We start from the raw sequence: 13,496 nt of genomic DNA on the forward strand, positions 1-13,496 counted from the left end.
TTCCTTCCATGGGCAATTCTGCTTCTGCCTTCTCCACAATTTGGTTATGTGAGCCAATAAGTCCTCTTTTTTCCCCCTTTTTAAAGATTTTATTTATTTGAGAGAGAGAGAAAGCACAAGGAAGGGGAGGGGCAGAGGGAGAAGGAGAAGTAGACTCCCCACTGAGCAGGGATCCCAATGTGGGGTTCGATCCCAGGACTCAGGGATCATAACCTGAGCTGAAGGCAGATGCTTAACTGATTGAGCCACCCAGGTGCTCCCAGGAAGCCCTCCAATTTGCTTAAGATATTTCAGGTTACATTGCTATCACATGCAAATAGGAGATTGGTTAAGGAAGAAGGCCAATTCAGCCTCATTGAAACAGCTCTTAAAATGTTTGAAAGTCATCATTAGAGAGATCTGATTTTTATTGTCCAAATTGGGGCACTTTTAGGTGTGAACTAGAACACAATTTGCAGTTATGCTGACCAGGAGCCAGGAACGTTGACTGGTCCAGAAAACTTATTGCTGGCCTTCCTACGCTTATTTTTTCCAATCCACTCATCTCTGATTCATTCACACTTTGTTACAAGTCACAGTTCCTAATCCCCAGGCCACACTGACTGGTACTCTTTGAACTCTGGGCAATTTGCCAATGTCTCTCTTGGAATGTGGCAGCTAGAATTGAATCCCGTGCTCAAGATGTGGTTGACTGGGGCAGCAGATTACTTGGTCTGGAGAATGGACTCCCACAATCCCACTAATGCAACCTTAAATTAAATCTCTCTCTAACTAGTTCTTTCTCTTAAACAACACTTTAGATTCTGCCTGACATGTGGTTGGTGCTTAAAAGCCAGTGAGTAAATGGCTAATTTTTGAACTGGAAGTCAACTATACTCCAATTAGTATTCATTTTTTTCAAAGGTTATTTATCCATTTATTCATAAGAGACACAGAGAGAGGCAGAGACATAGGCTGAGGGAGAAGCAGGCTCCCCACAAGGAGCCCAGTGTGGGACTCAATCTTGGACCCCAGGATCACGCCCTGAGCCAAAAAGGCAGACGCTCGACTGCTGAGCCACCCAGGAGCCCCAGATTTTAAGGATTCAAATTTGGGCTCTCCTATTTGTCTATGTGAAATTTCATCTTCCACATATCAGTCTACTACATTAGTTTCCATTTTACAACATCGTTGTTTCTACCAACTTCTGTTCTTCAATAAACTTCGTGAGTGTGTCATCTGTGTGTCGCTATTATTGATATTGGTATTAGCTAACACTTACTGCTTCTTGTATGCCAGTCCTTATTCTAAGCATTTTAGGCATTTTTAACTCTCGTAACATTCACAATAACATGATGAAATGGATATCATGATTATTGTCACTTTACAGATAAAGAAATTGAGATACAGAAAGGTTAAATAAGCTGCTTAAGGTCACAGGGAGCCAAGATTCAAAACCAGACCATATGCCTCCAGAATCTGTACTCTTGCATCTTTCTGTTCTCAACAAATGCACTGATGACTAAGATTAGGAGCAAATCAGGGCCAAGGACAGAGACCATGAAATCCCACCAGAGTGTGGGTACCCAGCAAGCACTCAATGTGTGTTTTGTTCCATCAATTCCTACTCTGTATGTAACTGTATGATAATAACCATACCTACACTGTATGTAACTGTATGATAATAACCATTTAAAAAGAAAATGTCATGCATCTTGCTGAAGCTCAGATACACTGTTCTAATATAAGTGTTTTAAGTATTTACAAAGCATCATTTTCTTAATCCAATCTAGAATTTTCCCTTGCACCAATGTCAAACTCAATTATTGTCCTGTGGAATCAGAATCTCCCTCCCTCCCTCTCTCCTCCCTTTCTCCCACCTTTTTTCCTTTCTATTTTCACTCCCTTTCCCTCCCTCTCTCACTCCTATCCCCTACAACTTTCTCTTTTAAGAAGAATTGCATTTGCCTGGCTCTAGTCCACTGCCTCCGGTTCCATAATTTCTTAAAAAGATCATAGCATTTTACCTGGAGGAACTCTACCTAACACAAGGCTCTAATTTCCTTGGCCAGAGATTTGAATTTACTTAGAGATGATAAATAATCAGTAGCTTTCTCACTTGAGAAATTACAGCTATTAGCAAAATCTGCAAACTTTTATAATATTGTAATTATAATAATTAAATTTTTATACACTGCAAGTTCAACAGAGGCTTGCCAGACCAATCAATGACCTAATGACCTGAATCAATTTTGAAAATCTTTCTTCTTTTGGTAAACATAATTTTACTTTGACAAATTTATATGTCAATCTGACCATGGCAAGAACAAACCAACACAATGCAGTGGTACTGACCAACATGATGGGCACATGGAAAATGTACAGTGATTACAAGATTGATGGTTTCAAAGATAGCAAAATAATTATTTGAACAACTCCAAACTTGGGACACCTGGGTGGTTCAACAGTTAAGCATCGGCTTTGGCTCAGGGGGTGATCCTGGAGTCCTGGGATCGAGTCCCACATCCGGCTACCTGCATGGAGCCTGCTTCTCCCACTGCCTGTGTCTCTGCCTCTCTCTCTCTCTCTCTCTCTGTGTGCTTCTCATGAATAAATAAATAAAATCTTAAAAAAATGAATAACTCCAAACTTGAATGTGGAAAGTGAGAAATGAACTGTACAAAAATCTGAGAGAAAAAAAAAATCTGAGAGATACCTGATGCTATGGTCAGTCTAGATCCAAGTCCTCTGAAAGGCAGAGAAAGGCAAAGCCAAATACGGTGGAGTCTCCATGGAAATTAGCCTATACAAACACAAGGCGTTAAATTAATTTGGACAATCCTGAAAGAATTAAAGAAAGTCAAGATATAAATAAAAATGAAAAACATTGCTCCTGACTAGCCTGGCTATCAAATGCCCAGCAGCCTGCCGCCAGGAAGGACAGGGCCAGTGACAAATACTGCCAGCTGAGAGATGAGTTTTTTCACCTCTCTGCAAGGCTGAATAGAAGGAATTTAATTTGCCTGCTTGGCTCTTATGCAATGCCAGGTAACCTTAGAATAACGAGGGCTTTGAGGGAGAAAACCAGACTTCCCAAACACTTTGCTCCGATCGTATCCTCCTCTTGTCAGATGCCTGCAGACACAGCGACCAACATGTCCCAGACTGCTTATTGCTATCACTCAGATTCATAAGGCTCTGTCTCCCACAGAGAAGGATGGGAGATAGAAAGGCTCCAACTGCTCTCCCTGTGAAAACTCCAGAGTGAAATTCCATCAGACAGAAGCCAGCTCGCTGCCGAGTGAATTGAGCCTTTTATCAGTCAGATTTGTATACATTATAGAGACAGCCTAAGAAGGGAGTTACTATATACTGCGTATATTTTTAGCTCCCCAGGATTCGTTGCTATTGGACTTAACATGAGGGGTAGAGAAGAAAAAAAAATCGTCAGTCTTCTGTGTGTACTGGTGGCTTTTGGAGGTCTCCAAGATTTGCTGGACTTGTCTGCTTGCTTTTTAGATATATTCAGGTGAATTCCATAGCACAGAGAGCATGCTATCGGTTTCATGGTACAAATTCAACCCCCATTTCATTTATTTTTCAAATGATTTTCTGATGAGGGCCTGTGTGTGTGTGTGTGTGTGTGCGCGTATGTGTGTGTAAGTACAACACAAACTTGCACAGATCTGATTATAGCTTCAAGACTCATTCTGCTCACCAAACAGCAGCACGATAAAAGCATTTCAATTGGCAGAACCAGCAAGGAAACCTTGCAATCCTCTTACTTTCTTCACTGACTTCAGCTTTTGCTGAAGCAATTCCCTGTGGGGAAAATAAACACAAAAATGAGCAAGCAAGATATGTGGATGTGGATATAGTATTGCCATCACTGGTTTGCAGTAAAAGAACATTTTTTTTCTTTTTAGTTGACCTCCTTAGACTTTTGAGAATAGAAATAATCCTTCTACCATTTTAATCCTTCTACCACTGCCAGAATAATTTCAAGTGTCAGTACTTCCCCTCCAGTGCCCTTTTGATCATTCAATGTTTCAATCACTCAACAAGAATTTATTGAGCACCCATTATGTGGCAGGCAAGTGTGAGGTGCTGGGGACAGAATGGGATGTAAGACTAGCATGGTTCTTGCCCTTCTAAACCTAACAGGGATGAGCCAAGGATAAAATCCCTCAAGTTGTAGACACCACAGGAAATAAATGCCACATCTCTGGGGATGGGAGAGGAAGTAAGGGGATACTTATCATCCAAATAAAGTAATTTCTTCAGCAAGATGTTTCTGGAAGCATTCTGGGATTGCTCTCAAAGGCTGTGCATGAAGAAGCTGTCTTTGCTTTCTTCTTCTGAGGTAAAGCTTATGGAGTGAACACCTATCTCTTTAGACCTGAGTGGCTTCCCGGACTTACAACCTGTTCAGTCACACAAAGCCCCAAACCCTGAAAGACCCCAGGCTTGGTTTAATGGTCTACTGTTGCTGTTTTGAAATTCTTGATACTTTTTGAACAAGGGGCCCCACACTGTCATTTTGCACTAGGCCTTGCAAATTATGCAATTAGTTCTGCCTTTAGAATTGGTGGACAATGCTGGGAGGGGAAGATGTGTGGACATGGGGGTAGGGTGACTCTGCTGGGGGTGCTAATTCTAAACTCATACTAAGGTTTAGCTAGGGTTTTATAGAGACTCAAGTTTAGGAGGTTATGGCACTGGATATGTATAGTCATAGACGTTCAAGAAATAATTTACCAAGCAATTACTTTCCTAATATTTCTTCAACAAAAATTTACTGAACAAAAGCTTTAAAGATGAACCAAATAAAGCTTAAAGATTTGACTTACCAATCATATCTGGGCTCTTTGGCAGCATTATTTTAAAAGGGTAATAGAGAAAGCTTTATACAAGATTATGAAATTATTTCTAACAGTTCTTATGTAGAAGGCAATATATTGAATATTGTATTCAATACTTTTCAATATGGTATTCAATACTTTTTTGTATCAAAAGTCTGGTTTCATATGCAGGGTTTTTGTCTCACTACTTGGCTTATCTTGTCTGAGATTCTTAAGCATTTGGGGCCTCTTATTTTTTCTAGCTACAAAACAACAATAATAATATTATGTTCTTGGGTTGCTGAAAGGATTAAATTGATTGGCATAGGTAAGGTGACTCTCAGAGTCCATGCTACGTAGTAGGCACTCAATAAATCATTGTATTGGTTTGATATAATTATAGGCCTTTACTTAGAGACAGAAATAGATTCCCACTGTATGAGTCCATTGAGAAAAAATGAATTATTATTAATATATTAGAATTTAAAAGATTATGCTTTCTCAAGGAAAAAGATCATACAAAAGATTATAATTATACTTTTTTATCTCTACTTTATACTTCTTCTCAACACAAGCTAGCATTCCTATCATTAATTGCTAATATTCTTCTCTTTAAATAGCATTTGTACTTTCTACACATAATTCTTAAATAAATTTTACTCAGATTCCAGGAATTTTTGCTTCTGTGGTACATGTATGTGCATAACCATACACAATTAATAAGAATTTTCAAAGTAGAATTGAATCAACTCACCACCACCATTTCTTCAAAATTACTACTGTCTCTCTTTTTAGAACTTGAGTGGTAAAAAATCTGAGGTTTCAGCTCAAAACTCTTTCCAGTCCAGTGCTAATCATTCCTATGTCAGAAAACAATCATTGTTTGCTTTACCCACTGTCCTATTAGCAAACCAGGAAACAGAGTTTGTACTTTTTTTTAATTTAAAAAGCAAAATTCAAGTCAATTAAATTGAATTTGATATTATCCCAAAGAGAAATGCTATCATTCTATTCCACTCTCCTATTACTTTCTTTTGGACTTTGAAAGGTGTACATTTGGATATCATTCTTTTGTTGAGTAACACAAAATAAGATCTAGGTCAGATATTAGAGACCACTCCAGGTTCATGGAAAGCACTCAGGGGAATGGACAGCTGGGTGTCTCCAAGGTCATAGTCCTGGCTATTAGACGAGTTTTGGGGCAGCCTGGGTGGCTCAGTGGCTTAGCACCGCCTTCAGCCCAGGGCCTTTTCCTGGAGACCTGGGATCGAGTCCCACATCAGGCTCCCTGCATGGAGCCTGCTTCTCCCTCTGCCTGTGTCTCTGCCTCTCTCTCTCTCTCTCTCATGAATAAATAAATAAAATCTTAAAAAAAAAAAAAAAAGAGTTTCTATTCGACACTGCTGAGAGTACCTGTGATCACAACCAGAAACCATGACGACTGTTCAAGATGTAAATTCCATAAGTAATGGAAGTTGTTTAGCATGCGTTATAAAATACTTGTAAAGGATTTGTTGAAACAGGTATCGAGTGTTAATTATTTGCCTAGCACTTTATGTGTAAAACCCAAAAGGACTCCATGAAGCAGCTCCATTTTACAGAAGATGGATCTGAGGTTTAGAGAATTTGAGTCCTACAAGAATCAGGACTAAAATCCAAGTACGTCAGACACCAAAAATGGTGCTCTTGTCCATGATATTATTAGCCTGCCTCCCACTTTGCCATTTGCCATCTGGTTCGGTACCTCTGCTGACTTTCCTTACCTAGAACTAAGAATCTTGGTAAGTGACCTAACCTGCAGGTATTACCACAAGCAGAAGAGTACCTGGACAGAAGCCAGTTACTTATATTCTCAAGCTCAATGTTCCGAGTCTATGTTGTCTAAATATCCTAATCCTAGAACTGCCCTCAGGCGATAGTACACCCCTAGAATTACATTAACACACAACGCAGGCATATGCAAGTGCCACCTCCCACTAATGTTCTTCAAAATGAGAATGAGCCTTAATTTAGACAATAAATACTTCCAGGACACAGAAACCATTGAAACATGCAATATGAACTAGCTATTTGAAGTAATTAGTGATTCTGGAGCAAAAGTCAATAATTGTCATGGCACTCTCTTTTTAAATAAATATTTTTCACATTCTAAAAACTCTAAGTAAGCCATTGGTAGCAGAGATTTGCCAAACATTGTGATATCCAATTTCATTCCAAGCAAGTGTCTCACACGTGAAGGATCCTTGGTGTGTATGCTGATGTGTTGGCCAAGTTGAAACCTTTATTGCTCTCTGAATTATATGAAAGTTTTCAAATGTGTTAATGTGGACTTTGCACCTTGCAGAAGCGGAAGACATTTTAATAAGCTGTATTGCATCCGCTAAAGGAGAATGCAGTTTGCAGAGATATTTACTTTTTAACCGTCAGTGAGAAAGCAATAGAAAGACAGACAACAAAACCATGAAACTCACTTGGATTGTGCCTTTCTTTCTCATATCTTATTTTTCTGACTTCACCTCCTCTTCTCTGTAATTTTCTGCCCAGGCTGACTGGTATAAAATCCTTCAGCTTCTGCTTCTTGCTAGCAAGTAAAAAGAGGTCAAGCCAGAAAGACAGCAGAATACACACTGGTTACTATGCTACACACACCAGAAAATCTCCAAGAAAATGTTCGGAGCTCTCTCCAAATTGCCACTAAAAGTGCCACACTGTGGGATGCAAGAAAGCCATGTTTTTATGGTTATTTAAACTGAGCATCTTTGAACCAAAATAACTTCCTAACCTTTTCAGTAGCGTATTCTTGGCCACCCCCCCCTCAAAAATACATACAATTGGTTTCCTGGATTCAACATACAGGTCACTTCATTTAAGCCTCTGCTCAAATGTCACCACCTCAGAGTGGCCTTTGCAAAACGCCACTGTCTAAAATGTCACCCCACACCCTCTACCCCATTCTCTCTTGCTTCACTTTTCTTCTGACCAGCGATGGCTACCTGACATTTTACAATATATTTTCTGATCATTTGTTGGTTGGTTCTTTCTCCCTCTGGAATGTATGTGCCATGGGAGCAGATCTGCTTCGTTGGCTACTGTACCTCCAGTGCCTAAAATAGTACCCCACGCATGATAGGGATTCAATAAATATTTGTTGAATTAATTAAATACCTGTGAAAGCAAGCCGGGCCATATGGAGCTGGCATAAGTATCCCGACGTGCTATTTTCTGATGTCATTTGTTCTCACATAATCCCGCCAGAAAGAAACCTTTCCAGGGAGAGGATCTCTGGTCCAAGTTTCTTCCAGTTCTTTTCTTCTGTTCTCTGTGTAGTCAACCCAAAGGATATTTGAGTTCCATTTGCAGAGAAACGCTAGAGATAGAAATGATAATGTCCCCTCAACTTAAAAGGGCCGAGCATGTTTTGAAAGTGTTTTATGAACTGGAAACCTTTCTATGAGGTATTTCACCACAGCCCCATAAAACCTTACACCCTGCTGGAATCTCATCCTGTTAAATTTGGCAGGGTTTCCTTCATCAAGTAATGAGTTCAATTCACGTTTTCATTTAAGTTCATACCCAGATACAAATCAGTGTCACTGCCACAGGCAACAATTCGTAGAATTCCCAGGAACTCGGGCTGAGGGAATGGAAGGCCTGGAAGATGGTGCGCCAGATTCTTCTGTTCGCATGGGGGCCCCGTGGCACAGAGCCTCTCACGTCTGCCCGGCTGCCAGGTCCTGTGGAGGCAGTTGGCTGACTGGGCTTCCGGCTTCCATCTCAACTCGAGCTCCTCTTCTAAAGCCTCCCTGGATTTCCTGTGGTAATCCCTCTTTGTGTCCCTCTGAGAAAGAAACAATAATCGCTTTTTTTTTTTTTTTTTTCTGAGAGGAAAGTTCAAGAGCACAAGTGGTTTTAGTTAGGGATTCAATAAACACTTTGGCAGGAATGAGAAAAGCAGTGGAGAAAAGACCTAGTGGCTCTTCCAGTTCTAACCAAAAGTGGATATTCTTGTGTGAGGAAAAACCCAGCAGAGTGAATGCGAAGAGGGAGCTACCTCTGTCCTTTGCTGATACACCAGGCAACTTAAATCTACAACGTCCTTCTCCTCGGTGGTTTATTTTAAAGAGTTGCCATTATCAAGAAATGATTGTTACTGCAAGGCAGTTGGTAAGGGTGACAGCCAGGGCACCAGGGTTGGGTGTTTGGAAGTTCTTTTCTGCCTGTGGGGAATTTGCCCTGATTTGCATTGACTTTATGACTTCCTGCAGGCAAACACCTGGAGACTCTTTCCCGGAGGTACTGCTGAGCCTCAGGACAAAGCCATCATATTAAGTCTTCATTAACAGCATGGCGGCCAGCTCTTCCCTTCCCCAAGCCAAATTCTCAGACTTCAAAGAGCTCAAAAATAAAAGGGTACTTAAAGGAAAGTTTTGTTTTGTTTTTAAATGTATATATTTGTCTTCTTCATGTTCAGAGAGCGAGCTAATTTACCCACCCGCATATGGACCCACACAGAAACACACACACACACACACACACACACACACACACAGATATTCCTATTTTACTGGCCTTTTTGCTCAGCTGTAAATTTGTGACTCTGAGCTTCTCTGATCTTAGGGTTGAAGCCATAGTTCTAGGGACCCCAAATCTTGGTAATGATAGTGGCATTCCATCACTTTCCTTGATGCCAGGAGAGGCAGCCAACTGAGGACCCCCCCCCCCCCCCGCAGAGCTGATGGTTGATATGCCCCTCTGGGAGATCTACCTGTGGGACTTTTCCCACAGATAAATGGCTGCATTATGACATGAGTCATATTCTTTTGTGTGCAACATTTGGCCTAGTGATGAATGACAGGACTCACTTTATTTAAAAAAATTTTTTTTTACTCTTATAGTCTCTAATTTGATCCCTCTACTTAATAAAGATCAATATGCCATAATTTGGCATAAAATGGCATATTTTCCAAATTGTCCCATAATAGGCTGAACTATATATATATATATATTGCTTTCAATAGGATAGCTTTATACCAGTGTGATTCACTTGAATCAGTTAATGCATTAATTCAATAGTAATTTTATTGAACACCTACAAATCCCAGGCATTGTACTAGAAGTCGGACACTGTGAGAAATCACAAATAATACAAGTTCTTTGGTGGTGTATTAAAAATGTGGGGCTAATAAGGGAAATAGCCAGTCATTAAAATCAACCAGACATGATGAAGAGAGAATGTATGAAAAACCTACTTAGGCCCCTAAGGCATTTGGTTTAAGGCATAGTCTCTATATTACAGCTTCTACTTTGTTTATTCACAAAATTCTTGGAATTTTTGAGTGGTTACATTTTACATTGTCATATCGCAACCCAACATGCAGGAAGTGGCCTCTTTTTTAAAAAAAAATATTATGTTTTACCAGGAGCTTTGATCTGGTGTGACATCAGTGTGGCTGTCACCAGAAACTCTCACAAGCCCAAGGAAGAAAACTATCGTCTCTATTATCAACGTCTTACCTACAGATACACTGGACTTTGTTGGGGGGTGACGGTGGGGGCACTGAAGAGTAGAAGTTCACAACCTAGAGCTTGAGTGGAATGCACTGAATGATGGCCTCAGGTCCCTGGAGAAATGGGAAAAAAATCCCCCTCTGAAGACCTGCTACAGAAACCACAGAATTTTCTTTGGCAGCCAAGAGGAAGCAGGGCCTGCCAGACTGTTAAGATATGCACTCCGTGATTTCCAGAGAGAAGATGAGAGGTGAGGCTGGGATAGGACTTAGCCAAGGCTGGGGGGTTGGGGCTAGGGAGGAGGGAACGAAGCGAAGAGAAGGCTGATGCCAAGTTGTCAGGAGAAAGGGAGGATGACGCTCTTAGCTCTTACAGCACTAGAAGAGGTCAATAAATCACCACCCTTATCTTGCAAACAGAGCCTGTGACTTCAAAAATTAGCTCATTTATTCTGCACAATTAAATTTATTGAAGTGTGACAGAAAAGTTTAGCAGGCAGCGAAGCATAAAGCCAGCAACAGCCGAAGCGAACATCTGAGTGAATGACACAATTAGTTGATTTTCATTTTATTTATCAATATAATTATTGAATTGTATTTATCCTTTTTCACAGAATTTTACAATTATTACAGCCCAGGCCTCTGGGGAAAGAATTAGTTCAAATTTTCAGTCTAAATTAATGCGATTATGGAGTTGCTAATAAAAAGAAAGTTCTTTAAAGTGCTACACAATCTTGTATTCAATGTCACTCCCGTCCCAGGGCTTAGCAAGCCAGCCCCTTTTCAAGTGAATGTGGTCAATTGAATTTAAATTTGTGAATGTGACAGATTACCTAGGTGGGGACTGAGCTCTCAGGGGCCAGTGCCCTCACCTCCCAGACTTTAAAGCAGCTCCAGGTTTGTCTGGTATCTCTCACGTTGGAGTTAAGCACAATTTTGTTTGTTTGCTTTGAAAATGATGAAAAACTCTGGAAATATTTTCTGGCCTTAATGAAATTTGGAAAAGGAAGAAGCCTGGAGGTGATAGGAATGCTTGCTTTTTTTGGCCTTATCTTAAGGCCCCCTACACTGGCTGGCATTCCAGTGGAGCTTGTTTTTTTTTTTTTTTTTAAGATTTTATTTATTCATGAGAGACACAGAGAGAGAGAGGTGCAGAGACACAGGCAGAGGGAGAAGCAGACTCCATGCAGGGAGCCCGACGCAGGACTCGATCCCATGTCCCCAGGATCACACCCTGGGCTGAAAGCGGTGCTAAACCACTTAGCCACCGGGGCTGCCCTCCAATGGTGCTTCTTTAAGAGAGAGCCATCAAAAACATAGAACAAATACAAGTCGGTAAGACAGGATTCATGTTCTAGAGGGGGTGGGAGGTGGCCCACCACACAGTTTCTGGGAGCCTGGCTTATCCCCCTGAAGCAGCAGCATATGAATACACCAGCTGTCTGGAGCTGAAGAGTCTTTTCAAAAGACTTCTGGGTGCCCAAGTACACACTTCTCATGAGGTCTGAAAAATGACCCATTTCCCACAGGAAGCACAGTTTCATTCAGCTCCTACAGGCCTCTCAGTGAAATGTGTGTTCTTTGGCATGTGAGAGATGCTCAGCTTCTCTGTTAAGCTTCTCTGTTATGCTCTCCTTACTTCTCTGGAGTAAGGTAATTCAAGCTCAACATTCTTTTTTTCAGAGAGAGAGAGAGAGAGAGCAAGCGCACACATGCACATGTGTAAGCAAAGGGAGAGGGAGATAGAATTTTGAACAGGCTCCATGCCCAGTGCAGACCCCCACACAGGGCTCTATCTCAGGACTATGAGATTGTGACCTGAGCCAAAATCAAGGGTCAGATGCTTAACCAACTGAGCCACCCAGGCACCCCAAGCTCAGCTTTTAAGACACCCAGCATGGGATGCAATTCCAAAGAGATCTACGAAAGCAGTGATTTTCAAGCTTAGAATTTCTAAGGATGGGGGAAGCTTCTTAAAATAAAGATTCCCGGGCCTTACTTCCAGGAGAGGAATGTGGTGTGCAATTGCAAATGAATACTCCAAGAGGTGCCTTTGACTATGGCCTTGTAACCAACTTTAAAAAGTACTGATGGTACTAAATAAATCATGCTCTTGAACAGTGTCAGCTTATTCAGAGATAAGCAGTCCTGCTACCCATAAAACCTGTAGACCGATTAACTCACAGTGAAAACGAGAGCACTGAATTCTGACCCTAATATGGCCAACTAACATGCAAACTAAAGGCAGACCATCACCGTCACATACCCGTGTGCTAAGTTTATCCAATTATTAGTCACATTTTTAGTACTCACAGGGTGTCCATCATGACCCACAGGAATTCTGCATCCCTCATTGTCTTCAACCCTCACGTTTAATGTATCAGCAAATCCTGTCTATTATGCCTCCAAAATGAGTCCCAAAACCATCTACTTCTTCCCATATCCACTAGGTAAAATCTTTATTCCTCACCCTGGACGCTGGAAGCAGAGTGGGTAGGAGGCAGCTAAAGTTTCACATCTGTGAGATAGCCAAGGACTATGTTCTGTAGGGCCTTGGATGACTTCCACATTGGATTTTATCCTAAATTTGACAGTCACAAGATTGTTGAGATGTCATGGCCATCTAGATCTGATGCTTCCTTTTAAAAGATTTTGCTAGCTAGATGGAACATAGGATGTAAAATTATATAAAAATGAGTCCAGTTGAAACTAAATCTTGAAGTCGCAGGATTGATGCCAATGACATCCAGGGTTGTATCTCTCAAGAAGTCAAACCTTGGGTGTGCTGTGTCCCACAAGGAGACATGATCTATGACCCTAGTTGGCACCATCCACCTCCACTGATACCCCATTATTCCAAGATGGTCTTTGAAACAGGAGAGTTTGATGATGCTGAAGATTGAGTGTGCAGCTTCTGGCCTGGTGGGTGGGCATGCCTTCCATATGAAGGTCTCTTTTCCTTTCATGGAGGGGAGAGGTCACATTTGATGACACATTCCCAACAATCCTCAAGCCAGGCACACAGACTGGCATTAGTTAGGGTCCCAATGTCCTCCAGTTATGCTGTTGTTGTTCTTAATAAGCTTCTCCTTGGGACATGTGAGTGCATCTGTGTCAGGAGGAGTCGTGTTCTTTATAAATAAAGGTAGAAAAAATTGAAAAAAAAAAG

The 13,496-nt window shown here is 41.0% G+C and overlaps 2 long non-coding RNA genes across 3 annotated transcripts in view; one reads left to right on the forward strand and one right to left on the reverse strand.

Moving 5' to 3' along the window:
* The window catches only part of LOC102156770, a 43,502-nt gene extending 34,552 nt beyond the window's left edge, over positions 1-8,950 (reverse strand). For both annotated transcript variants that reach the window (XR_005384367.1, XR_005384366.1), the window contains exons 1-5: positions 7,986-8,950; positions 7,292-7,401; positions 5,575-5,680; positions 3,698-3,801; positions 2,696-2,782 (exon numbers count right to left, since the gene is read on the reverse strand). This is a non-coding gene — a long non-coding RNA (uncharacterized LOC102156770). The remainder of the gene's footprint in view (positions 1-2,695; positions 2,783-3,697; positions 3,802-5,574; positions 5,681-7,291; positions 7,402-7,985) is intronic.
* On the forward strand, positions 8,640-9,244 carry LOC111093969. Its single transcript, XR_005384368.1, has 2 exons — positions 8,640-8,984; positions 9,086-9,244. It is a non-coding gene; the product is annotated as an uncharacterized LOC111093969 (long non-coding RNA).
* Positions 9,245-13,496: the final 4,252 nt, after the last annotated feature.

Source organism: Canis lupus, chromosome 35 (genome assembly GCF_011100685.1).
Source record: "Canis lupus familiaris isolate Mischka breed German Shepherd chromosome 35, alternate assembly UU_Cfam_GSD_1.0, whole genome shotgun sequence".
NCBI classification, from domain to species: Eukaryota; Metazoa; Chordata; class Mammalia; order Carnivora; family Canidae; genus Canis; species Canis lupus.